Source organism: Corvus cornix, chromosome 4 (assembly GCF_000738735.6).
Source record: "Corvus cornix cornix isolate S_Up_H32 chromosome 4, ASM73873v5, whole genome shotgun sequence".
Taxonomy (NCBI): domain Eukaryota; kingdom Metazoa; phylum Chordata; class Aves; order Passeriformes; family Corvidae; genus Corvus; species Corvus cornix.
In genome coordinates, this window is record NC_046334.1 from 54,703,050 (window position 1) to 54,730,664 (window position 27,615).

The window sequence follows — 27,615 nt, forward strand, 5'->3', positions numbered from 1 at the left end:
TATAATTTTAGCCTCACTTTCCACCCCAGCTGTCTATACACTCTCTTCTTCATCACTTAATAAAATATGTGTGTCCTTTTCAAAAGTCTGGGTGCTCTTCCGTATCCCAACAATAAGAATCCATACTGCTATAATTTTTTTTTAGCAACAGTAAGACAGTTTATTTTAAAAAAGCATGAGAAGAATGAATTCCCAAAGCTCTGAGAAGGACGTTCACCTATAAATCCCACATACACAGTTGCCAGCAGTAACAGGTCGTAGCAACTAGACTGTGCAGCTTCAGATCCCACTGTCTGACCTCTGCTGAGAATATTATAGACCAGGTGATTGTCTCTGTGAAGTCTGGGAATGTTTTTAGTAGTGCAAAAGCAGACACATAGACACACCTCAGGTCTACCATATGTGTAGAACAAATACCTGGCTGATTCTGAAAAGTTCAGAGCTCTTAAAAATTCAGGCAATGTGCATTTCACTTCTGCTTTACTAAGGTAAGCCTAAAAAGTCCAAAAGTGACATATCACTACTTCAAATAATTCTTTCATATTTCAATAACTCAGATAATTCAAAATGTTTCCTTGATCTCCAACAGGCTGCCTAGAGATAATCATGAAGACTCCTACAAAACTTCACATATTGTCACAATTTTCCTCCAGGTGCTAAGATATCTAGAGGTGAAAACTGCCATCTCTTAGCTCTTCAACATTGAAAAGTAAATCAGTTTCCAAAAAATCCAAATTATCACTCTCTTTCCCTTATGAAAAGTCAGCTAACTCACCCACAGCTATAACAGGACTAGTTCACCACACAAGTACGTAAACTACTCCTCATTCTTTTTCATGTCTCATGTCCAAGTTACTCTTTCAAACCCCCAAAGCAATTCAGCCCTACCTAATGACAATCATAAGAGAAAGTCAAAAGCTGTTCCTCAGGTGAGCTTTAATTTTTCCTTGCCTAGGTGCACAAGGGTCTTCCTGTTCTTAGAATGATGACACCAGTGCCACCAAAGTGGCATCATCACTTCCTCCTATGTGTTGCTGCATCTCTACAGGTACTGCATAAAAACTTGCTTCAATCACAGCTATCTTGCAAGAAATTCAATTTCTGTCAACACTAAACTTAAGGTTTAGCCTTTTTTTAGTGGAAAATATTATTACCTTCAGTCTACCTCCAGAAAATGGTGGGACTTCGTTCTTAGATTTTCTGGAATCTTCCGGGACCTACCACAAATTGCAGTTTCAGGGAGCAGTTTGAAGGACTATGAACTAGGTTCCTAGAGAATAATGCAATATAGTGACAAAGTGACTTGGGCAGGGACATAAATTACAGGGAAACTGAATAAAGATGGCTCTTCTTCCTTGTACTAGTATGAGTTCATATCTCTAGCCAAAGCCACAATAGTTAATAGGTTTCTTTTTCAACACAAATAAGTTCACTTAGGGAGAGAATATACAAATATTTTCTATCAAGCAAGGAAATTTACCCCAGAAAAAAACTGCTTCCTTTCTTGAAGCCATGAGAGATTCCAATCCCATGTCCTTGCAAGCTAAGAAACTGTCATAGGTTAGCAAGCATAGTCCTGGAAGGGATGTCCTTGCTGAGGGGTGCTTACAGCTTCCTCTGGGACCTGACAGAACCTATCAGCTGGCCAGTTTGAATATGGACAATTCTCTAAGCCACTTAAAGTTGTGATCACCTCTGTGATCCACATTTAAGAATAGACAAACCCCCCCTCCAAGCTCTCTCTCGTTTCCAGCGCTGGGACAGGCGGCTGCGGGCCCCATGTGGGGCCCAGTGGGCCTGGCCAGGCCCTTCTCAGGCCAGGCCGGGCCGGGCCATGGCTCCAGGACGAACCCCCCCCCCCCCAGCAGGGCTGTGGGCAGCCAGAGCGGCTCGGAACCCCCCCCTCCTCTCCACTGCGGCCAAGATTTCAGCAAAGCGGCACCGCTGTCCGGCAGAGGCCAGGTGACCGACAGTGATAAGCCACATTCCAGCTGCAAGGCCGAGGTGAGATTAACCCTTTAGTGCTGTGAAGAGCTGAAAACCTGAGGGAAGAGAGAGAGGAGATGCTTAAAGCTGAAATTCTGTTGTGAAGCTATGATATATCAGAGTATCCCGTTGTAATTTCATGAAGATATGGGGGGTGGAGTGTTCAACTCGTGAGCAAAAGCACCTGCGCCGAGATAGGCAGATGCTGAAGCAGCTGTAATTTCATGAGAAGTTTGGACAGGGAGAGATGAACCAGATGAGGAGTTTTGCTCCAAACGGGAAAGGAGAAAACCTCAGTCCCTAGAGATGGACCAGATGAGGACTTTTGCTCCAAAGGGAAAGGAGAAACCTCAGTTCCTAGAGATGCTCCCAGAGATAGTCCTAATGATGAAGATGATGAAGACCCTTTGCTCCCAGGGAAGGAGAAGGGCCTTTGTTTTTGTTTCTGAACGGCTCAACCTTAAAATTGTACCCCAAAAAAAACCTTCAAGAGTGGACCCTCGAAAGCAGTTGTGGGAAAAACTGCAAGTCGGGGGAAGGGACTCACATGCGAGCAGAGAACCAACCTGGGCGGCTCTCTCCTTGTGATAATGTTTTCATAGCACGAGCAAGAAGAGACTTCTCTTTCTAAATGGACTGAACAAGGTTATTATGGAAGTGGTAAACAGACTGAACCTCTTAAGGGTTATCTTTTTACTTTGTCAGTGGGAGAAGGGAGGAAGGTGGGGGAAGGAGGAGAGTTCTGAAGGTGTGGTATAATTTTTTTTTCCCTCTTTTAGGTCTGTTAATAAACTTCTTTATATTCTTTCAAGTTTGGTGCCTGCTTTGCATTTCTCCTAATTCTTATCTCACAGAAGATAAACAGTAATGAGTATTTTGGACCAAACCACTACAGAAACACACAAATCCTTAGAAGAAATAAAACAAGAGACATCAAGTTATGTAATTCTTTAATAAAACACTTAAATAAACCTGAGATTATTAGGGAGAGTTTTGTAGTAACTTGGTCAGTTAACTACGTGTTTGGACTCAACACCTTTTGTTTCACATTTTCTCTGCTTTCGACATTGTGACTGCAAAATAATTTTTGTTCAAGATCACTGAAATTGGAGACAATTTCTACTGCTGTAAATGAAAAAGAAGGAAATATAACCTGAGCTTCAGTTTTTGAATGATGGGGCAACATTTTAAAATCTTCCCATTTCAGTCCTGCATGCCCAAATTGTTTCTCTGGAAGTTTGGCTGCCATAAGTGAATGAAATAATCTGAAGAATCCAAGCTTGAAGTCTTCTAACACCAAACAAACACTACTGCCAGTAAAATGTCTGGATCTTAAAAACTGAGGTTCATCCAAAAGAAGTTTAGGGATTGAATTAAAATACCTATTGAATCTTTTCACAGAAAGTTTTAAAACAAAATCCAACAAAAGATTTCAAGTCGAATGTCATTGGGGTTTTTACTCGTTTCATCCTGCTATGGAATTTAAGAAATTTAGTGGAGTTATGGGGATATTTCTTACTTTACTTTTTTCATGTCTAATGTTTAACTTACTCAACAAACTTCCTTCCAACTGGGAAACCTAGGGAGCAACATAGTATCATGACTGTGGTGCCCTTGATAATGATGAAGTTATAGAGCAGGAAATAAGCTCTTCATATGTGATGATAACTGGACAGTATAAAATCTTATGGTACACTTTCTTAAAAGGAGGAAAGAAATAAAAATACAAAACCAAATATTTTCCCCTTATTTTGATATGAAAATTCATTTCGTGCCAAGCCCCATGGTGGAATTGCAGCAGGATTTCAAGATTTAGTTTTAATTAGCTTTCTATTTTTTCACCTGCTGTATTCACTGCTCTGTCAGAGCTGGCGTGCATGAATTTTTCTTGCACAGCACTTGCAAGAACTTGAACATAATGGCTGAAGACATTTGAGGATCAGGACAGATTTTACCTTTTAAAAATGAAGTGGTAGCAGCTAGGACAGTGTAATCTACCAGACCACCAGGGCCCACAGATTTCCAGTGTGTTGGGGTAATTCCTAGATTAATTTCCTAGCAATTGCTTTGTCTCATATTTGTGTCATTTCTTATTTCTGTCACCCGTATGTCCTTCTTCTTTTTGCTCCCTTTTCTTTACCTAACCTCTTTGGTCTCAGATGGGCATTCCTCACATTTTATCAGTGTAATGCCTTCAATACAAGTAACTTTACTGGTGCATTAGTTAACTGTATTTAAAACATCTACAGGAAAATAATATTAATAGTATCTCCCTTTGTGCCTATTGTGACATGCAAAGGATTCCTCCCAAGCAATATAGCCCAAGGTCTCAGTACTACTGCTTTTTCATATTGATCACAATTCCTTGCTGCAGGAATTCTACCTAAAAATTTATTAATCCCTTGCCTTTGTCTTCTTATTTCTCTCTGAAAAAGGAAATAACCTATTTCAAGAGACCAAAGATTCCTCGCTGACCAGGAGTCATGACAAATTCAGCCCTGGGGAGGAGCAGTGGCTCTACATTAGCCAAAGTATACACTGAAATGCTGTTCTGGCACTTATGGTTTCCAAAGAAGCGTCATATGACAAAGATGTCACTTGGTACTTGATAGTTTAATCAAACCCTCAGGGATAGAAGACATTAATTATCTCATAGTACAAAAACATTATTCCCTTCCCAAAGTGACATCATTTCAGTATGACAAATGCATCACCCTTTCACTTTTCTGACTGGAAAGCTAACACAAAATAGTTCATCAGCAGTATCATGTCATCTTTAACAGCATTGTTTCTTGGGTGGAAAATATTGCACAAATGAAGAATATTGCCATGAGTACAGAGGCAAAAGTCAGGCCTCTGAAACAGATTGAGGCCTTTCCCATCCTGTCATCTTTTCCTCAGCAGTTGTTACGCAGCAGGTTGTTCTCAAGTCCTACTTATCTATCCATGGCATCGGGATCCTTTTACCTGTCTACAGATGTTTAGCTCTCTGTGAGATGACTTTTCAGATACCGAGTGCTTGACTTTCTCTTTGGTTTTCCATTTAAATGTGCTCTGCTGAGGGGCAAGCTCACTCTGGTTTGCAGGGAGGCTTTAATTCAAACAAGCACAAGCATTTTGATATATCCAGAAGGCCAGGCTGCTGCTGAGGGTTTGCACTCACCTTTAACAAATGGCTCTGTTTGCTGCCTGGCCAGATGATATTTCGCCTGGCTACACCCAAGGGACATCAGCGTTCCTGAAGCATCTCTAGCTATCCAGGAACCCAGCCAGATTCCAGCAGCCACCCTCTTCTGGCAGAAGCATTACAGTCCGGTATTCAATTAAATTCCAGGTTTATGACCCAGAGAAGGCCCTCAGGGAGGCCTCGGCATGGAGCAGGCAGGTGCATCCGTCCCCAGGCCCACAGCCAGACAGCAGCTGCCAGCGGGGCTCCTGCACAGGCTGGAGCTGGTGCTGCAGAGCTGAAGTGGCTGTGAGGGCACTGCTACCCTCCAGGGCTCCCACATTTCACCCTGTCCAGGACCCCATTTCATTATCCTCTGGGGTCATCGGTCCCTGCCCCAGTGGCACTGCAGCAGGACCAGTCTCCAGCTCTCCCTGCCCAGCCACAGGCACCGTGTCCTGCTCCAGCCTCAGCCTGTCCCTGGGAGGGTGCTTGGTGCCCAGGGCTGGTGCCCCCGAGGCTGCCTGCTCCTGGCAGGGGCAGTGGGACAGAACCTGGCTGCCAGGCTCGGCAGCAGTAAGCAGCACTACAATCAGCACTATCCTAAAGGGAGGCTCTTGCCAGCAGCCCGTCAGGCAACAAAAACATCCTGGCACCATTTTAGCTGAGGAAAACAGAAAGAGCTCTTGGAGCTGCTGTAAAGTGCCGACAGCTACCAGCATGGCTTTCATTTATTTCTGTGAATGTCCTTACATGCAACCATTACTATGCAAGGGGTACATTTCATTGCAAACAGCTCAGTTTTTGCTTTTAGCTGGAAACTTCTTGGATATTTCAGAGGGGCTGGTTAACTATGGTTTGCTGGAAATGCCCATACCAGTGGTCATGGTCCGTGGTGCCTGGGCTGCCACGCCTGCATGAAATCAGCAGATGTCATCCCAATGGAAACCTTGCGGCAAAGTATCCATTTGGGAATAACACTTCTTGGGATGACTGTCCCCTTGAAACATAGTGAGAGAACCTCTGACTCCCAAGAGCAACACAAAGCTGTCCTCTGGAAATCCGGGCCCTTAACAAGCACACAGGCATTTAAACAGGTGCAAGACTGCACTTAGACGGTATTTGCACAGAGCAGGCAAGCAAGAGATACAGCACTCGCTCCCAAGGAGCACTAAAGCTTCTGGCAGCACTGTGCACATTCTGCATGGTTCCTCAGTGGAGCGCTTGGGAAGAAGAAACAAAGCACAAGACAAAGAAGAAGAGACAGAACAGACTCTTAGTCATAAAGCTTAACAAGGGGTGAATGAAAGCAGGGTGAAAAGATGGATTTTTGGCTTGATGTACAAACACAGAGATTTCCTGCTTTCATGTGGAAGTCAGAGCTGGGCCATGCATGGTCAAATATTGTCATGGAGTTTCATATCCCCCAGATTCACCCACTCATACAGGCATGTTTTGTACCACAGACCTGTGTTGATCTTGGGCACACTGGCTTTTCTCCACATGGCTGGCAGATTCCATAATACCATGGGTACCTTCACAGTGGTTTAGTCCCCTATACACACTTTTCTGAGTGATAGTAGAGAGTCATGGAGAGAAGAAATAGCAAATATCATGAATCAGAGCCTTCTCCAGCGTTCTGCTTTACATGTAGGTTCAGAGGAGTTAGAAAAGGATTTCCTCTCCTACACAGTGCCATTTTCTCCTCATTCATATCTGTAGGTTTGTCCCAAGTTGCAATCCTATGATCTCACAACCTGCAGTTTTACCTTCTCTTGTGCCTTGTTGTTAAGCACTGCATATGCTATCTCGTTCACTTGACCTGCCTACATGACATTTTGCTCCACTGGTCTTCTAACTCAAGCCCGTGCCATCTTGGCATAAGTAGGCTACTTAACTGCACACCAGTACTCCTCTGTCTAGGAAGCCACTACACTGACTCACAGGGTTTACTATAAGGCTCATTGCAGACAGATGTTTCAGCACTCAGGGCCAACTGGAAGCTATGTGGCCATTTTAGAGAAGTGTTAAGCCACAGCTGCAAGTTTATGAGTTGGGCTTTGCAACCTGCTAATTACAGGCACAGCTGAGAGCACATACAGAGGAAGCTCCTATCTGCTGGTGAGTGACCACACAGCTATAGATACAGGTATAAGGAAGTGGGTAACAATAAGAAAAGCAACATACAAAAATTTGCTCGAATGAAGATAGCTGGTATGTTTTACTTTGATGAAGTTCAAAGATGGGAAACTCAACTTTATGAAATCCAGCAATGAGGAAATAAACATGTATCACTGTAATAAGGTTATTAATCACAGAAGACTGAATTTAAAATGAACAGGACAAGGTAATAAAGACTATCAGTGGAAAGTGAAACATCACAAAAAACTGGGTTATCAAAATAACTGATTTTTCAATGACAGCTTGATCTGCATTAGTGGGGGAGAAAAGTGTTTTTTGACAAGAAAAAACCTGTAGATCAAAGTAGACTGCAGTTTATTCTTTCTTAGATTGAATCAGATTATGGGAACCAAGCCTCAGATATGGAGAAAAAAAATCCAGTTTCAGAGGATAGCAGGCAAAGTATCCTCTGAGCCTTCAGAGCCTTCCTGGATTCTACCATGCTCAGATCTCAAAGCTTCATTGGTGGTTCATCTTATTCCATCCTTCTTTCCCCTCTTGCTTCCCAGCATTTGGTGCTGTCGTTAGTGATTAGGATATGCTTAATGTTCAGGTGACTTAAGTTACTCCTTCATGGCTGATAGCCACCTCCTTCCCACCCTCAGCTAAGATGTAATACTTCACAACAGATGAAAAATATGTATGTCTTGTCTAGACTATGATTTACTTACACCCCCCCAGAGATGTTTCAGGGTGAGGTATTTTACTTTACCCTGAAGTCAAACAGGAGCATGCATTTAGATACACTTACTTCATTCTGTCTTAGGGAAGAGAGGAATAGGATAACATAGGACTAACATGTGCATTATCTGACTTGTGCTTGGCACAGCCATAAGCTTTTACTATTCCTAAACTACTCGGGTCCCTCATCACATGGAAGAGGAAGTGCAGTCCGCTTTCTGTGATTCCTTCCATGTCCTGACTGCCGTGTAGCTTCAAGGCTGATGCTTTAAATCTTTAACTTCTTTTCTTCTAATTTTCCTCCCCAGAGTCTCTTTCCTCTTTCAGGCTTACCTGTAAAGCACATCAGGAAGTGGTGGTAAGACCACAAGTCTCAATACTTGAATTACTAGCCAGGCATCAGCAAGCATCTGCCTACACACAACTACATATCTGCAGGAAGGAAGGGGTAAACCCACCTTAGACTGAAATCACAACCTGCCCAGCTGTAGTTCACAGTGTGTTGTAAGTAAAAATGCAAAAGGTACATATAAATTGCCAAAAAATGTCTCTGTCTTACCACTTAATTGTACATGGCAACTAAGGGAGCCCAAACACAGTAAAAATCAGTTTAATATAGGAAGTCTCTTATGTGATGAGGGACCTATAATACAGTGTACTGTCTTTATATTTTCCTATGCACTCAAAGGACATGCATCTGGTATGGTTACACATTTTCAGTGTATAAGAACTAATTGTATATTTACTAGTCAATAGAAGTCAAACAAATTCAGTATCCTGCATCAAAACTTTCATAATCAAATTACATGTTTAACACTACCCCATAGAATATAAGCTGTGACAGGTCCTGATCCAGCCTCCTCTCTCAGCTTCCCATGAAATCCACATTCTCATTCAGTCTTGGATTAGACTTGAAGAACTGCACACAGCAAAATGGTGTGTGTTGGGAGAGGGCAGGAAAGCTGCAGCCATCACACCGGACTGTGTTGTCTGAGAGCTTTCCAGGCACAATGCTGAAATGCCCTGAAGGTGTTATAAAGTGATACCATGTTAAGTAAGGCCACTAAATGGGTTGGATCTATTCTGACAGTCTCAGTTCTCCACAGCTAGAGGGAGGGAAACAAAATGTCATATGGAACAGATCTCTAGGCACCATCCAGCTTGTCTGTAGGACAGCGGGGTGGTTCGGACGGACGGTCGGGACTGATGGTTGGAGACGAGAGATCTCTATAAGCAGATCTTGGAACATGCGGTTTATTGCAAAGGGTGTGGGTATAGGGGCACTGCTTAGAGCTGCAGCTGGCAGCTCTGAGCAGGCCCAAGAGAGCAAGAGAGTAAGCGAGTAAGTAAGGAGAGAGAGAGAGACAGCGAGAGAGTGTAAGAGTGTGTAAGAGTAAGAGAGGAATGGAATGGCATGGACTCTTGGTTACAATACAATAAATCATCTTCTGTACTGAATATTCTAATTGTCACTAACCAATCTAATACAAGATACAAATCCTATAGCATTTACATACAGCCTATAAGAGTTCTTATATTACCATAGAGTGTTACATCTTAACTTCTAAAAACTACTCTTTGGACCCCTTCTGCTGAGCTAGTAGGGTCTGCTCTGACCCTTGGACCTGCCTGCAAGCAGAGGGTATTGTTCAATCAAGAGGGGATTACCTTCAGTTGGCCATACCATTGTTTTCCAGTTGTTCAGTAACTAAGACTTGGTATTTCAAAACTGGCTTTCATTTCGATGTCGCCTGTAGTTTTCATATTCCCAAAATCTTTTGTCAGGCAATCATATTTATAAGGCTTTCCTGTTTCATCTTCCCCAACACTTGCCCACTTTATTATTTCTTCTGGTTTTTGTATTTTTAACACAGGCTTGGAAATTTATATAATTTCTTTGTTCTTTACCGTAGTTGAAGATTTACATTCCTCCTCAACGCAGTCATTTGTCATAGATATATTTTGGGTTCCTATCCTTTAAAAAGCAAAATAAAACAACAAATCCTGTATTGTAAGTGTTGTTCAGTCCTTCCCAGGGTCAAGCAGTCTCACAGAGCAGGCTGTTGCACAGGGAGGACTATATGATATGCAGACCCCATCTGCCCCCAAAGTGTGTGTGCAGCACTGGGCCAGCAGCGTGCTGAGCTGCAGCTCCATTCCACGGAGACGCTTTCCACTTTTATTGTTCTTGATTAGAAAAACATCCCAAATTTTAGAACTGACATTTAAGACTGAATAAAGTTCCAGTTAGGTTTTATCAAGGTAAACTTTAAAACAGATTGTCTATTAGCCTTTGTTACTATATTTCTTTTATGAGTGTGAGTGGGAAGAGCATTAAGGAAGGCTATAAATCAAATGCATACTTCTGGTGAGTGCAGGAAATCCTTTAACCTTTATGTTTCATAGAAATAGAAATAGATGCAGATCTATTCCTATTGTCTACATTTTAAATATCATCTGAGGCGGTATTTCCAGAAGCAAAATTATCAGAAGAAAACAAAGGAAAAAAATCCCCCCAAAATACAGTGGTGCCTAGAGCACTGATTAAAAGCCATTACCTCCTACACATACATGACAGAAGAGACAAAAACCCCCTTCATTTTTGTTTTCTTTTGTTCTTTGGGGGGCTGAGGGGTAAAAGCAACAACCAGTACTGAGATTTAAGACAATTCTCTTAACACTGATAGCGTGCCAGCATGTCCACTGGAAAATAATCTGCCCTTAGTGACTAATTCCCAACAGAAAACTTGGCTACTTGCCAAAATGTACATATCCCTCATGTATGCAGGAAATCATTTTCAGCAAACCCAGAGCTGGCCTAGCAGGATGGGAGATTCTGAGCAGGGCACCATTCATATGTTCTATTGGAATGGGTTAAAAGACACTCGCAGCAGCGTGTTATGGATGACACCAGCAAGAATTTAAATATGCAGCATAATGGTAAAGCAATTAATAAGAGCAGTTGTTCACAGTTGCACAACAGAGGAGTGTTTTAAAATTCCTGTGTTCTTTAACAATAATATGGAGAGACGCTGTGAAGGGGAAGGGGGGGAAAGCCTGGCATGGAAGGGACATTCCTTCAGTTCCTCTCAAAAGTTTGAAAAAACCTCTGGATAGGAAAATACTACTGAGCAGCCAATTCTTTCCACATTTGGCTAAGCCCAATGCCCAAAATACACAGAACACTACTTCACTTTGAAAGGATTGCAATACTCCTATCTGAGTCATCTGAAAGCAAATAAAATGAGACCTAAACAAATAAACCTAATTGTGCATGGAAACAAATCCAGCTCTCCAGCTTGGCCATGGCTTTGTTTTTGTTAGTTTAAAGCCTACATATGCAGCTTTAGTGGCATCAGGAGTTATACAAATATTGACAACAAATTGCCAAATGTTGTTTTTTTCCCTTCAGTGCACAGTGTAAAGAAGCTGGGGTAATGCTTCTAGGAACCTTCCCCAGTGCACTGAACCAAATCACAGCTTGATGGGATCCACTCCAGCCTCTTCTCTGAAGGGTAGACACTAATGAAATTGAGGTTGTTGATTGTTATCGTCAAAGAATTTTATTTTTCACCCATGAACTCTGCTGAACACAAATCCAGGCTTTCGAAACGTAGCTCAAATGTTTGCACCATAGCCAGGTCATTGTCACATGCTCTGTCCTCCACCCTGTGATTTGTTGCTAGTTTGTGTCATCCTTAACCTGCTTCTGGTGGTTTGGCCAGGAGAGAAACAAATAATGATGACAACTGAGAAAACCAAGCTGCTCTCTGACATCCTTCTTTTAAAATGCTATTGCTACTTGCTGGCTGTGGAGAAGGGGCCGTCGCCTTGAGATAGAAATCACTTATGAAATCCTGCTGTCATCTGTCAAAGGTATATTTCCATCAAGTTGGTCTGAATCCTTAGCAGCTTGCTAGGAAAAATGAGAATATGTCAAATCTTGATCTGTCACAAGCCAAAGTTAGAAAAAAGATATTTACATTTGACTTTTAAATGAAGCCCAGACTTTCCTCTCACACAGAGCCAATAAATTAACACATTTTCTTCTTCTTTGCCTCACGTTCACAAGACGCCTACAACTTTTATTATTCTATCTGGCTGGATAACAAGGTTTCCATTTTGCAAAAACATAAACTTTTAGTCCCAGTGAAAAAGAAAAAGAAGAATTTTAGAACTGGATGAAGACTGAGAGTTTTCACACAAAGAAGCCACAGAAATGAAACTCATGCATCCTCCTCAAAAGCCCAACACTTAAGAGACTTATCTACAATACTGGAGAGATTAATTCATATTTATATTTCTTCTAATTCATCCAGAGAACTTACAACTTGGTCTTGAACATCTCAGTGATCACCTAATGATCAGGTTATTGAACACCCTACAAAATACTTTTCTTAATCTCTTTTTTATCAGAAATCGCACTCTACCTATAAGAAAATCCCCAAAGAGTTCCATCACAAGTACCAAATTTCCATGAAAAGTTTTAGGACTTAGTATTAAGATCCCCAGCAAAAAAAGTTCTGGACTAATTGTAAACTTCTTAGCTTTGACTGTTATACCATCCACTCTTCAGTTATTATACTGTTACATGCTCACTATATGCAGGAAGACCTAAGTATATTCAGGAAGACACATGCAGAAGCATCTGCAAAGGCTTTCTGTACTGCATTGCTTATCATGGTGCAAGCACCCCCAAGCACTTGCACAGTAAAAGGTGGATCACTAAATCAGTGAAAGGGATGGTGGAAATGCAGGAGAACTTGGGCGTTTGAGAGAAAGTGAAGGAAAAAAGATCCTCTCTATTTCACTAACTCTGGACCTTCATAAAAAACCAACACAATGCTTGGGACTGTTCATGCTGTGAGCAAACACTGAAATATGACAAGGCATCTAGGCATGTTGTGTTACATGATATTCAGGCAGCTGCTGTGATGGCAGTTTCAATCCACCAACTGGTGGAACGAAACAAATCTGAAATGTAAAAGCTAGGTTTCCACCAAAACAGTTCATTAATATTACATGCATGTAAGTCAGGGAACTGAGACTACTAATCCCCACAGCTACCCTAAGTCAGCCCTGAAGGACAAAGCAACAATGCAGCTGCACAGATGGGGGCTCAGAAGGTATTCTAGGTTTCAGTTTCCTGACTGAAGTATGCAAAACTTCCCTAACAATGTTTCTTTGAAATTTGTTGAAGGGGGAAAATACACGTTGTTTTTCAGTGGAATGTAAGTATGAAATGACTGTATACCAACATATGAAGATAGCCAGATATAGCCAAATTTGTGTGAAACCTACTAGCGGAAAGTTTTACCCTGCGCAACAGACCTCGGCAATATGCTTTAGGTCAGACAAGAAGAGAGCTGAATCTTCTTCTGTCCTCCACTGCAAATTGAGAACCAAGGAGCTCCCACAGCATATGCCACCCTTGAAACCTGGCCTGCACTTGTAACAGTCCCATGCCTGTCACTCGGAAGCCCCACAGGCCAGCCTGTCACCACAGAGTTGGTTGGTATAAGCCCTCACAAGAGGGGCAGCCCCACTGCACACAGCAACAGGGCTTTGCTTACTCAGCCAAAATACCCTGCAGGTCCCACACCATGGGGGAGGAGATTTACCTATCCCCAAAAGTAATCACTGAGGCAGGAGAAAGACATATTCCTACTGAAAGAAGAGAGGAAGCAGGTGAGCAGGTTTTGTCTGATTTAGCAAAACACCTTCTCTTAATGGAGATGGCCATTCAAATAACTTTCAGTTTTCCCTAGATTAAAGCAACAGGGAATGAGAAGTAGAAAGGAAAGCAGCATCTGAAGCTGTCCATAAAACAGGATATGTGTGGATAACAGATTAGCAGATGTAAAGGGCACCTCACCAGCCTGCTCTCTCCCCACCTCTCTCTTTTTCTCATACACTCACCTGCTCTTCCTTAGGCTGGGCACCTGCTTGTCCACTGAGGAAAGTCAATTAAAACCAAATAAAACTATAATTATCACACATAGGAAGGAGACTCAGAAGCTACTACTTCCAGCCAGAACTGCGCAGGAGCACTGAGTGCTGGCCCTCCTGGTCCTCCCTCCCGCTGGCTCCTGCATCCTCCAGGTCCCACGATGTGGGGATGTCAGTCTCCCACCACAGCATACAAACTGCCCACGAGCATGACAAGGCAAACTGTCGCTTTCCACCCTGGCTGCCACTGTGGGTGGTCATGTTGGTGTCTGCTTGCATTTGCATGGTACTGGATGCTGTGGAGTGTACAAACTGTTCCATATGGCATGTGGAAGGAGAGAGCCATGCTAGAAGTGCATTACAAAGCTGCATTCATGTTACCATATAGAGCCCCTGGACTGTACTTTTCTTAGCGTGTCTATTAAAAGGATAAATGAGAAAAATCATACTTCTCAGTTCATGAAAGTGCAGGAAGAGTTACTGCTACCAAGACTGTGCACTTTATCTTGGGGTTTCTACCTGTCACCCCTCTGCTTGGTATTTGTCACATGCTTAACTCTCCTAAGATCTTAATTTTTCATTTAAATAGCTTTTACTCCTTAACTTTCTAGGCTACTTACTTGTTTAATGTCTGATCTTTTCCAGCTAATTAGTTGACTGCTATTTCTGAGACACTGTCAAGTTATTTACCTCGCTGAAGTGACTTAAGTTCCTCCCCCCACGCCCCCATCCACCCCCTGTCTGTCTCATTTCCCCCTCTAGTCTAGCTGAAGTGACAAACTCTCTCCCCTAGGCAAACATGTGTTTTTACAAGGTATTTTTATACCATCACCTCTTCCCTGCATGTCCCCCACCTACCCACCACAAACATATGCTGTGGTGGGAGGAAATACTGGTTTCACATAATTTGCAATGTTAAGGTGACAAATTTCCCCTCCTTCAAGTATTTTTTTTTTTCAAGATCTGGTTTGTAAAATGCAAATGGTAATGGGTTAGTTTCTCTTTGCCTTTTTTACCCTGTGCATGGAGATGTCCTTCTTCACTTAGAAGAACTCAGTGGAAAACAAAAAACACTTGATTTATATTATTCAAAACCTATTTATGCTATAATAAGATACAAAAATATACAGAAATAACATTGTCTAGATTGATAGATTTCTTTTATTCATCCCAAGGAAGACAGGAATGATGATAATTTCCGAGAAAGTAGGCAAATGTAACCACTCTACTGACTTCATTAGCTGGTCACAGTATGTTTTTCTCTGTATTAAAATCCACATGCAGTCACATTCACACAGTAAAAACAACCTCAAGCACTCTAAGCTTCAGGCTTGGAACCATGGAAAACATGACTGTGGCCTTCACCATACCCAATTAGGGGTATGTGTACTCCACAGTGATTCTGGTGTGGTGGATAAATACCTAAGCCAGCTTTAAAGCAGGCAGGAACAATCTAGTTAAAACAGCACAGAGCCCAAATTTGGCTCAGCCACTCTAAATATTTACCGTATTCTGAGCTGGAGGTTGCAGGGGCATGCATAGTACTACAATTGGAGAACTTCCAGTACCTACATTCACCACTGCAAAGCAAGGTCTGATGTGCTTCGCATCCTGGTCATTCTAGCAGCATGCATGCATGGAATGGGCCAAATGAAGACTATTTATAAAAACAGAGTTTATGTGGCAGGATGACTGAAAAATGCTTTTTATATGAAGACTGTATCTATTCAGCACACACCATTAGACTTTTTGAAGTGGGATAATATCATATTCCTCATCCTAAGACCAAACTAAATAATATTCCAGAATGTAATCTGCATTTTAATTCCCATTTTATGCAGAACTTTTAGTGCAGCACAACAAAAAAGTATGCATCAATAATGCATCCTGGTTAATTTAATCTTGTGACTTTGTCTCATATAAGAAGGGCAAAGAAAGGTAAAATTGAAAAACAAAACAGGGTAGGTCAGCTCACTGCCAGCAGCAGGAGAACAAAATGGGAAAGTACTAAACAGTGAAATTTATTTATACAGTGCAGCAACAGGCTCCAGAGAACAAATTGTTAGCAGAAGGAGCCACTCATAGTACATGCAAAGCTTCCCTCAAATCAAACAGATACGGCTGTCACTGTAGGAAGCCAAGGAGCAGAGAGAATGAAAGACAGAGGAAAAAACCCTCTCCACAGACTGAAAACATTTTGTAGTTAAGGGACTCAGAGTAGAACATGGGTAGTGCCTTCTGTTTCACTGTGGTTCTAGCAAGGTCATCTGGGGAAAATGTCCGCAGAAAGCCACAGGAGTGAGCTGAGCAAAGGGGAAGGGAACAAGCAAGAGTTTCTGTGTGCAAATTGGAAAGAACCGGTTGTCTATTCCAAGAATTTTCAGAGATTGCCCCCTTTTGTATGTTGAGGAAAAATGAGTAGAGGACCACCAGACCATTGGGGAGGAGCCACCCACCCCAGTTGTCTGGGGATAGTTTGGCAAGGAAGAGCCATCCTCCAATCATTCTGGAGTTATCAGCCTCCAGGGCTCTGCTGGAAACTGTTCAGGGCAGTGCAGCTCTTCTGGCTCTTAACTCATCACCAAACCCCTGGCACACATGAAGAACCAGGTGATATTTATTTGGTAGCACATTCTTTTCTAGAAAAACAATATGAAATCCTTGCATTAACGCCCTCTTGTTGGCTAAAGATACAGCTCTTTTCTGTATACCACTGCAGACTAACAAGTGACCTCTGCATCTCAAAAGAAGCATCCATGAGCTGGTCCATGAGGAAAATACACATGCACATGAAGAGACTACTGCTCTCTCTTCTGAGTCACTGGATTTCCCTGTATTAGACATTACCTGAACGTTCACTCAGCAGTTGGACATGGTACAACCTAGCCTGAATCTATTCTCACTAGTGACAATCTACACAATATTTCACTTTTCTCATTCCTCTCCCCTCAAAAGCAGCAGTAGAAAAGAGAAATGTATCTTTGGGACTGATCTTTTGTCTTCAGTCCAGGTCACAGATCTTCTTGCCTCCTAAAAATAGGACAAATGTATTTTTATACTCAAGTGACCACAGCTCATGTGTATCTACCTGAGCTAGCCATGCAGTGACCTGCTCAGGTCCTGTTACCAATATAACTGCATCAGCATGAGCTTGGCACCAGCAGCAGAAACCATCTATACAGTTAAGGAAATGGCTGGCCAAGCAGCCACAGGAGTACCAAACTCAGTGTAGGCTATATGGATGGCAGCATCCAAAACCTGGCTCAAATACATCTGCAAACACAGGCATTAGCCTATCTTTCTTAATGTTTTCAAAATGTTCAGAGATTTTGGGTGAAAGATGCTGCATCAGCACAAAAGCATTCCCAGAGCAGTAAACATACTTGGCTGGACCACTGCCTTTGCTTGAGCTCTGATTTGCTTCAAGTAAATGCAGTCATTTATTGCATGTTTCACCTTCTTGTGGAACAGCTGCTGTCTGCAAGGAGCCAAATAGCAGATGGACTCTCAGTCCTCCTGAGATACCTCTGGCTAACAGCATGCATAGCTTTCCTCAGAGGCCAGCATGTCACTGAACAGTTGGTTTACTCTAAAACACCGCATGCTGTAGGTGTTTCCAGCTGCCTCATGAGGTATTTGTGTCAAAACCCATGTTCCTGAGGAGCCTGTGCAGTCTGAGCCATGTTTTATACCTATCCCAGGAGCAATATTTATTTTAAAGAAGTTCTTTCCATATCACAAAGCAGAAGATTTAGAGAAAAATAGCCAGCTCTTCAAGGGAAGGTCCGAAGTAGGGTGGAAGCAGAGGCTTTGAGAATTCATAACATGCTTGTCTTATGAGGAGAACATCTCTATAGGAACAGGGAAGGATATGAAGAAAATTATAAATAGAAGAAGACCACAAGGATAGGGGTGAAGTCAAAGTGTGCTGGACAGTCAAGATGTACACAATGAACAAAATGCAAACACTGGCTGGAAAAGCACTGAGGAATTTACATTTCATTCAAAACACAGTAAACCAATAAAAATATTCAAAGGCAAAGGTAGATATGGCAGGAGCCAAAGGAATTTTTGCTGTAGGACTGTCAGCGGACTGAATGGAAAGTAAAGAAAGCAGGACTGTAGGAATCTGGCTGCAAGAAGTCCAGTCTGAATCATGCTGCTCACCACATAGGCGACAGTGTTAGAGGTGAGGTCTGAGGGCATCATGAAGCTGCAAAAGAGAGAGAAGCTGAAGCAACCTTTGAAATAGACAACACACATTGCTCCTCCAAAATATGGAATAGGTTAAGGTAATGCCGAAATTCTGTATAATATACTTTTGGAGAAGGTGAGCCAGACTTTTACTGGTTTAGATGTCTGTAGAGTCTGGTTACTTTCATTGTCTGCAAAAGAGCTGCTCTCAGTTTACACCAGCTTAAGCCTTGTACCCCCTCTGCACTCAGTATTACCCATCTTAGTTTTAACCATGTAACAGCTTCAAGAAAGAGCAGAAAGTCATGCCAATCCAGACAGCAATTCCTCTGTGCTCCCTCCCACTCAGAGAAGTTTTGGATATCACAAACAGATAATGACAGATGGTGGCACACATACAGACCCCTCTGCTAAACTAAAGCCCAGCAGCTGAGGCTCTCTGTATATATCTGAGAAGGTAGGCGCACATCTATTCTTCCATTTCAGCTTTCAAAAGTTTGAGGAGAAAGAGCTGGGGGTTGATGTTTGTTTGTTTGTTTTTTTAATCTTTTGCCAAGCTGTTTTCTTTCACATTAACATGCTGTATTTGCCTGGCCAGTTTAGTATAGATACAGGTTTCTTCACTCCGCTCCCCACCCCCCCACCCCCCCCCCACTATCTCAGGAAGCTTGCCCCAGTCTAAAATAAAACAGAATAGAAATATTGCTACCTTTTATTCAAGGCTGAACAGTGGGAGCTGCTTCCACAAGGGCAAGATACACTCAACTAGACAAACCATTTTCTGGTCTATGTGACAAGCAGAAGCTCCCCATCATCCCTGGGCTCTTCACCTGAGGAGTGGTTTGCCTCGGTGTATGGCAGAAAACAGTTCTTGCACCTGCACCACACTGCCTGTAAGAACACAGCCTGCTCCAGGACTCACACTACCAAGCTGAGCTCCAAGAAGTGGGGACAAACAGAGCACACAAGGAGATGATGTGATGAGCAACATACAGAAGTGTTATTGTGGCTAGAGGGAAACTGAGGACTCTGTATTCCTATGTGTACCTATTGTTCAAGAAAAAGCTGTTACTCCTTTTAACAGGCAGTGTTCAGTAACTGACTTGAGGATCACACTTTATTTAGATAAGTACATCACATGAAGTGTTAGCAGGAAGCAAGAGGTGTAAGCAGAGAGCAAATGTGGCCGGCAACCCTGGCCACTCATGTAGTCTGTACAAGTCTGGGGCATCAATAAATGTATAAAAGTGACAACAGCTTTTGCAGGAGAGAATTGGAGAAGATCACCCAAAGGCAAGTAAGGTCATCTTGTCATTGGTACACTCTACAGGCACATGGAAGACTACCAGGGACTAAAACTTGGATCCTTTGCATCCCCATGAGTGTTGTAAACACCTAACTATTGGCTAGTTTTGGGGAGGGAACACACATTTCCATATCTTTGCACAACAAAACTTTCAAAAGATTTATTTTCATCCTTGTGTAAAGAAACAAACATAATTTTAAATCTCAGAATTTCAAGGAACAGAACGATTGTTTACGACACATGTTTGTAAAGAAAATAGTGCAGTTACGTCAAAGTTCATCATTTACCCTTACAGTACAAAGGTAAAGAGCCTTCAAACTATGCTGTTGAACTAAGAGCCAACGACAGCTACATTTTAACCTTGCATTCAAAAAAAACCCCCAAAAAACTTGACCATAACTATAAGGAGGCCTACTTGCCCCATCTACTGGTCATTGGGAAGACTGGATTTACACTGCAATTAAAAGCATTACCACCGAGGCCAAAATTCAGTTAATTCTCAGGTTATCAATTCTAAATTTAAACACATGTGGAAGTGCTACTGAATAGTAAGTAGTAAGCACATGAGTGCTCTACCGAACTGGAGCCTGAGGCCAATTATTTAGCACAGCAGAAACAGAAATTACAAACAAAGAGAAAAATGTATTATTTTTGAAGGAAATACTTGGGCAGTCTGTTCAGTAACACTACCTTGTTAACCTCGAAAAATTAAATAAATATGCCTTCTTTTGTTCTGAAGTGGGCCAAGGTAAATTAATGCTATAAGATAGCAGCCTGCAAAACCCTTGTCACAAAGGAGCAATATATACTGCAGCTCAGTAAGGTCATCACAGGGTTACCATGCCATCTTAGGGTTTTTTTAAAATAAGTATTTGTTTAATAAATAGTTAGATAGCAAGTTAGGTTCCCTAAAGGCCTGTTGACCTTATATTTTTCTTCTCTGCATGCAGTGCATCCATCCTTCTGAAGTGGGTCTATGCCTTTGAGGAACAGGCTGATGTCTAAGGGAAAACATAAAGTTTGGGTTAACTCGATGAGACCTTTTACACTACCCCAGGAGCAAGACTTGCTGGATTTCTCTCTTTTAGCACATGCCTCACTCTCATCATGTTGTTCAAGGGCAGTGCCTGCACTAGTACTGTAGCATCCCTCTCCTCCATGACCTCCCATGCTGGTCGCAGGTTCAATCAGACGTGCTTAGAGAAAAGCTGCAGCCAAGGGAAAGACCATAAGATACCCTGGCAGCAAGCTTCTTACCAGGTAACCCAATATACCTGCCATCTGACTCACCATGAGATCTTACACACAGCCATCCTCCCTCCATGTGACCCCAGCAAGCCCCTGACAGTCTGCTTAGGCAGATACTCAGTATGCAACTATATTTCCTGTAAGGCACACAAACCTCCTCAAAGGACTTCTGGGTTTTGTAGATTCTAAGCAGAAACAGGACTATCAGCATGTCTATCTAGGCCCAGGCATGAAAGTTCAGAGAGGAGTTATTGTCACACCACAACAGAGAATGATGAACCATCTTCTTCAGCAAGCAGAGCTCAATATTGTCTTCAGGAAGCACAGGTGCAACCTTCTGTTTTGAGGAGCTATGACCCTAGTTACCCAGGAAATTCTGTGAGAATAAACTGGCCACAGCAGGGAATAGACTGTTAAGGAGGAGAAGGAACAGCATCCCCACTGAGGTTCATTCAACTCAGCTGATAACTACATTTAAATATATAATTTCTATAGCAGACAGGGAAAGAAAACATTGGCAGTAGATCTAGACCTGCTGGTAAGCCAAGTGATGGGTTGTATATGAAATTTCAGAAAGTACATGCACTACTCTGAAGATCAGCACAAAAGCTTTGCTTAGCCTCCTCCCAGAAGTGTATTTTAGGATGAGTTATTTGCCTTAAGGGTATGGTCAAATGTTTCAGAAATCGCTGGAGTCCAAACTCTATAATGTAAAAACCAATGGACAACAGTGCCTTGGTGCAAATGCTTGCACAGCCTCACAATTACATTGTAAGCTGGCATCCAGTATTTCTAGATGACATCCCTAGAGGTCACAAAAATGGCCAAGAGATTTTTCAGCTGAAGCATGTAATATCTAACACCTCAGTCATCTAGGGACTGAGGTAAAAGAAATACTGTTGGTGTCCAGAAGTGTCTGCAAGGAAAGTCCACTGAAGGCAGGTCCTGAGCTCTCCGAGTTCTCTGAGCATCATGAGCCTGCTGAGAGATCCCCTGCAGGCACACAACTCATTGGCATACTTGCACTAGACATCAGGGGAACCAAACAGCTGACAGCTAAGGTGTCACCTGGGACAGTGCACAGAAATGGGGACTACAGGCAGTGCCCACAGCTGTTTGCAGTGCAAGTCGGTTTCCTGAAGAGCAGGTGTTTTGGGAGTCCTGTATCAAAGTTCACCTGACTTCCTCAGTAATTCCTCATCTGCGTGGGACAAGTAGCACAGCTTAAGAGTACTTCAATTCTTCAGCCTATATAACACTGAGTAATGGGAGAAAGGCCAGTATTTACACCTGAGAAAACAGGTGCCAACTCTGCCTGGGCTTGTGAATTCATGCACAACTCTCCATGTGTGAAGACCCACCCAAGAAATACAACTCCTAACAGCTCAGGGTTCCTCTGTCCTGAGAGGATGTACAACATTTAGCTCCCCCAAGCTTCAACCCTGTTGTGCTGGGAGGAGCCCTGAGAGCAGCCAGTCATGTGGAAGGTGCAAGAAAAGGAGCCATCACAGACAGCTGTGAAAGAGGTAACCCTGCTGAAGGAAGACACTGAGAGAATGCTGGCCCATTTTTAATAAGCACAGAGTAGTACTGCTCTCAAAAGCAGCCTCCACAGCAGACAAGAGTAAGATTTCATTAATTCTCTAGTCCCTCATGGCAGACACCTTCAACAGACCAAGTTCTGGCTTATTAGGCTAGGAAAACCCACTTTGTTCCCTATGCAAACCAGATTTAGACATCTGACTTATATAATGGGCCCAAAGTTTATTATGTCAATCCAAACTGATAAGTAATCCCAAAACTGGCAAAAGCAAATGCTTGGCAAGAGCTTTGAATATAAACCAGGCTCTAATTGAAAGCCATGACCATGACTGCAAATAAACCATTTATTCTTTCTTTTACTGTTGCTATCAATGTACATGAGACAATCCTTATCCCACAACTTCCCAATTTCTGCCCCTTTATCAGTGTTCAGAAACAATCCTCAATTGTTATTTGCATTGCACTAGATAGATTGAGGACCCTTTTTTTTCCTTTTTGTAAAACGAGGTGAATGAAACATCCTTGTTCCTGGTTGTGAATAATTCTATAATGAATTATGTTAGTTACATACAGTACCTTTGAGGGGGGAAAACATAGCACTGTTCTCTGAAGGAATTTTCTTGGTTACATAACAGAACTAAACATCATTTGTCTTACCTTTTAACTTTTTCCTGGGAAGAAAGTCTGTATTCTTCAGCTGTGAACTTAGGTTACTGCTTTTTTTCAGGAGTTTTGTTTCATTTTTTTTGTTTCATAATAAGAAAAATGCACAAGAAGGATACAAAGACAGGGTTCTCTAGAGACTGAGCCACATATTTTATATCAAAAGAAAATTTGTTTCACTGGAATATAAGCAGCACAGAAAATGCTAAATGAGAAGTTTCACTCTACATCTAGACACTTAGGAATAGGCAATTATCCAGCTGGCTAGTCCCTGTTTTGGGGGTTCTTCTGGAGTGCAGGGGTAACTATATCTTTAGCCACAGACATACTAAAATTCAAGTTAAAAGAAATAGGCAAAAATAGTATATCACTTCTGACTACTACCACAAGCATTAAAAATATTCTTAAACATGTCACTCACCAGGAAATAAACATCAGAAGGAACTGGAAATCACTGCTTTGTCACCACTCAGCTCTGACACTGTTGCTTTTGACCTCCTTGCAGAAGTCCAGCAGCACCTTTCCAAGCACCACCTGCACCAGGGCACACTGTAATGTCCCACAGGATCAGCCAGCTCACTTTGACATAAAACTAGGCATAGGTGCTAGAATCAGCCCAGAGGCCGAGTCCCAGCTGGCACATCTAAAATGATTTCCAACCCAAGGGAAATGAGAGAGGAGTGTTTGAAAAGACCTTGTGTGTAGAGACTTTCCAAATGTTAGTAGCCCTCCTTTAGAGAAACAGAAATACTGACTAGGCTGAAGACCAACAGATGGTGTGGACTGTTGGAGGTGTACTGGAGGGATGATTCTCTCCTTGTTGTGGACTGGGCTGGGCTGGGCTGAGCAGTCCCCATTCCTTTGCTGGTGAGTTTGCACAAACATGACTGTGGCTCTTGTTTTGCTGGGTGGAAAGAGATGTGACTACCACTCATGCCCCACTGCATGGTTGCCTTCCCACTGCTAAAGCCCTCCTGTCAGTGAGGCTTCAAAATGGAGTATGGCTGACCAGTTCACCCAGAAATAGCTCCTCACTTCCCCTCTTCAAATACCTCTTCAAAAGTCTGTCCCATTCATACTCTCACTAGGAGAGCACTCCTTCATCTGTAGTGGGGAAAGCAAATAGAACTCTCTAGATTTTCTTTGATTTGAATGAGAGTGTTCATTGAACAGGCCCTGCTCAGGTAAAGACTGAGAGTTCACCATGACCTTCCACTTCCTTAAAAATACTGCAGGCTGAATAGAGCCTCCTGGCAAGACAGATGAATCCGGTCACTGGCATGTATATCTCAGTGTTGGTACCCTCAAGAGAGAACAGAGACTTATTCTAGCACTCATTTATTATGTCATCTAGTAAGTAACACACAGCAAAGGGACAAACGTGAACCCTTGAATCCCTGTAAGGATGTTTTTTCTCTAGGGCAGGCATGTTAAGTCCAGAGATATCAATACCATAGTGCCTGGTATAATTGAATGAGCTTTGTACCAACACACATGATGATACTACCACCTACACTTCAGACAAGTAGGTACTGATTCTGCAGTGCTCCCAGAGGTGATCTTGTGTACTGATTTATCTAAACTTGAGGAACTAGCTTCAAGACAGCACATAATCCTGAGACACCCTCACACCATATAATCCTTAGCACCTTGATCTGACTCCGGAGTTACCCTGCTTTGAGCAGGGAATTGGATTAGATGACCTCCAAGTGCCATTTACAGTGTATAGTCTGTGATTTCCTGATACCACTGCTTTTGAGACAGAACATTGTGAAGAAGCAATGGAAAGACCTCAGATTTGAGACGGAGGGTTCAATTACAATGAACATAATTCTGGCAAAGACTCTTGATGGCCCTTGTGATCAATGAAATGCAAACACAGTGGAAAAACACTGGATAGATGCCTAAAATTCAGAGCAGACTTGTGGGCTTATGCTTTCACTTTGATGCAAGGATATCCTTTCCTGTGCATAATTCCTCTTCAGAAACTCCCTGTCACTTCCCACAACAGCAAATATACAGAACAACATTCTGCTAAACATAGTATTTCCCCAGATGCCCAGAATCTGCAAATATAAGCGTATATATTCCTTATTTTGTATGAAGTATCACTGTGATGTTTTCCACAATGATACAAGATGGTAAAGTCATTAGAATGATGAGGAAGACTTTTAACATAACAGCTAGCATTCAGCACAGAAATATTCATATGAAGCTGTCCATAAACAATACACACTTAGAATACTCAGATCATTTTAAGGGCTGTCCCCTGCTATGTTTCAGGAAGAGAAGTTTAATGGTAACAGGACAGTCAACACATTAACTAACACTAGAAAACAGAGAGTACAAGTCCTCTGTCCATCCAGGTAAAATTAGCAAAGCAGAGATAAATATTATCATACCTCTTGTATACAGCAGTTTCATAATTTCATAAGCTTTTCATACACAAAGGAGGCTATTCACCCAGAACACAGTGTTGAAAATGTCAGAAGTTATTTTCAGATAGTTGGGATCTGAAAGCCTTGCTTGGGATCTATTTCAGGACAGAGTGAAGAAGATTGCTATACTATAAGTAGAAACTATAATTTTTTCCGTGATTTCCTCAATCTCAAAAATCACAGAGGAGACAAAATTGCTGAATCCTTAAAGAATTAAGTGGTTGAAGGCTCCTCTCTGTTGTAGATACTTGCCCCAAGAGCCATGGTTCTAAGCAAGGCAGTCCTAAATGTCTCTTTGGAATTAAACTGTTTTGTGGTTATACATTTCTGTACTACGAGCAGAACAGTTAACATGGACACTTGTGGTACTGGCACTGTCTGCCAGCAAACATAAGCAGGAAAAATAATCTAGAAGATGAGAAACTTCACATAGGTTTAGGGCTAGAATTAGAACCTAGTTGTGGAGATTCATGGTAGTTTCAACTGAGTTGCATGCAAACTTATTTTATCTTGGAAGACAGAAAATAACAGGAACAAAATACTTTTTGCTCTTTTGAGACTTAGAGATGATCAGAACTTTAGCTAGACCATGCCATCACAGGAAGATTCCTGAAAAAGGGTGGGCAAAGTGACTGACAGTAAATAGGGCATGAAATGGGATAAAGTAAGACATCTTTAAAGTTTCTAGGATCCAACAGGGCATACAGATCACAATCCAAGTAGTTCCCAAAGGATGTGACAGTTCACAAATGAATCACAAAGTGCCATCAGCATCATTCAACTGAAACTGGTGACACAATTGAAAAATTGCATTTTTACCTTTATGTGTATCTCTTCTGTGATTCCAAAGGATTGAAGTGAAGGGAAACTTCTTATGTTCTTCAAAATAGTCATTATCTGGTTGTCATGCCTGCCTTGTCAGGAGCCTTTCTAAGCAATAGGCACCCAATGACCTGTGGAAACCAGAACTGCGTGTGAACGCTTTTGCATCCCCTAAATAATTTTTCTAATGAATGCAGATGTGACAATTCACTTAATCACATTTTGTCAATTGGGCTTGCTCACTGCCTCTCCTCTTCTCCAAGTCTGATGAGTGATGGTTTTTCTGACTAAAAAAATCCATCCTTGTGTTCTTGTACTGTTAACGGCAATTTTCTATTAGGAAGCCTGGTTCTTACGAGTCAATAATCAGCAGCAAAAGACAGGATGATTATAAACTCCTTAGCTTTTGAAATAAACTGATAGCAGCAAACATCTCTCCTTCCTGCCTGGACTGGAGAGGCAGGTCACTCTCTGATGTTTAGGTACTTCTAACAGAAATGGTTAATTTTATGTGCATCATGATGCATCCAGATAGAATGTCCAGGTACTTCTTTGGAAAACACCTGTCTACTTGTTCTACTTTCTGGAAAAATACAAGAATCATAGCAAACTGCGACATAAAGAAAAGTGGGGACAGTGAAAGGTCCCAAAGCAGAGTATTAATTGTACTACTTAATCAGGTAACAAGCTTGTCAACCTGACAGAAATTCAAGGGATATATTCCCTTTGGACATTAGCAAAGCATTTGGAATTATTTCACATGGGAAACAATTAGTAGCTGCAAGAACTGTAAGCCAAGCATGAAAGTAGCTAAAAGCAGAAATGACAAATGGGAAGTCATTGGCCTGGATGGATTTTACTGGTGGCATTCCTCAAAAGACTGTCTCAAGACAAATTTAACATAATTGTTTGGCACAAAAACCAAAGTATACTAATGAACTTTTCTGATTAAACAACTTGAGAGGCAATGTCAGAGCAAAAGAATAGCTGGAATGGTAGCTATGGGACAAAATTTAACTGCTAAGTGCAATAAGGAATAACAAGTTTTTCCAATGAACCAAAAATTTGTCAACTGAAAGCAACCAGGAGGAATTCTGAGACATATTGGTAGGATTGCCAGACTTTATGGGAATGTGTCCCTCAGATCCTCACAGTTCCTTACAGGCTCCTTCATTTAGTGGTGCTGCTGGCATTGTTGCTTTGATCCAAAAGCACAGAGAGGTAGGCAGGCAGGCAGCAGAGGCCACAAAAACACACAACCCATGCTAAAAACGTACAGAAAATGCAAGGAGTAAAAATGTCCCAAAGGTTCTGATGTGGCACATGGCATTTTGGATTGAACTATAAGCAATTCTTTGTTATATGGAACATCCAGCAAGCCCATGTTAGCCACTCACAGGATAACTCTAAGAATCAGAGGAAGACAGAAGCAGACAGTG

At 42.0% G+C, this 27,615-nt stretch overlaps 1 long non-coding RNA gene across 7 annotated transcripts in view; it reads right to left on the minus strand.

Moving 5' to 3' along the window:
* The window catches only part of LOC109144929, a 37,993-nt gene that overhangs the window by 8,748 nt on the left and 1,630 nt on the right, over window positions 1-27,615 (minus strand). The window contains exons 4-5 of one of the 7 annotated variants that reach the window (XR_005601827.1): window positions 26,174-26,307; window positions 7,355-8,347 (exon numbers count right to left, since the gene is read on the minus strand). This is a non-coding gene — a long non-coding RNA (uncharacterized LOC109144929). The other 6 variants (XR_005601833.1, XR_005601830.1, XR_005601832.1 and 3 more) reach the window with 6 other exon arrangements.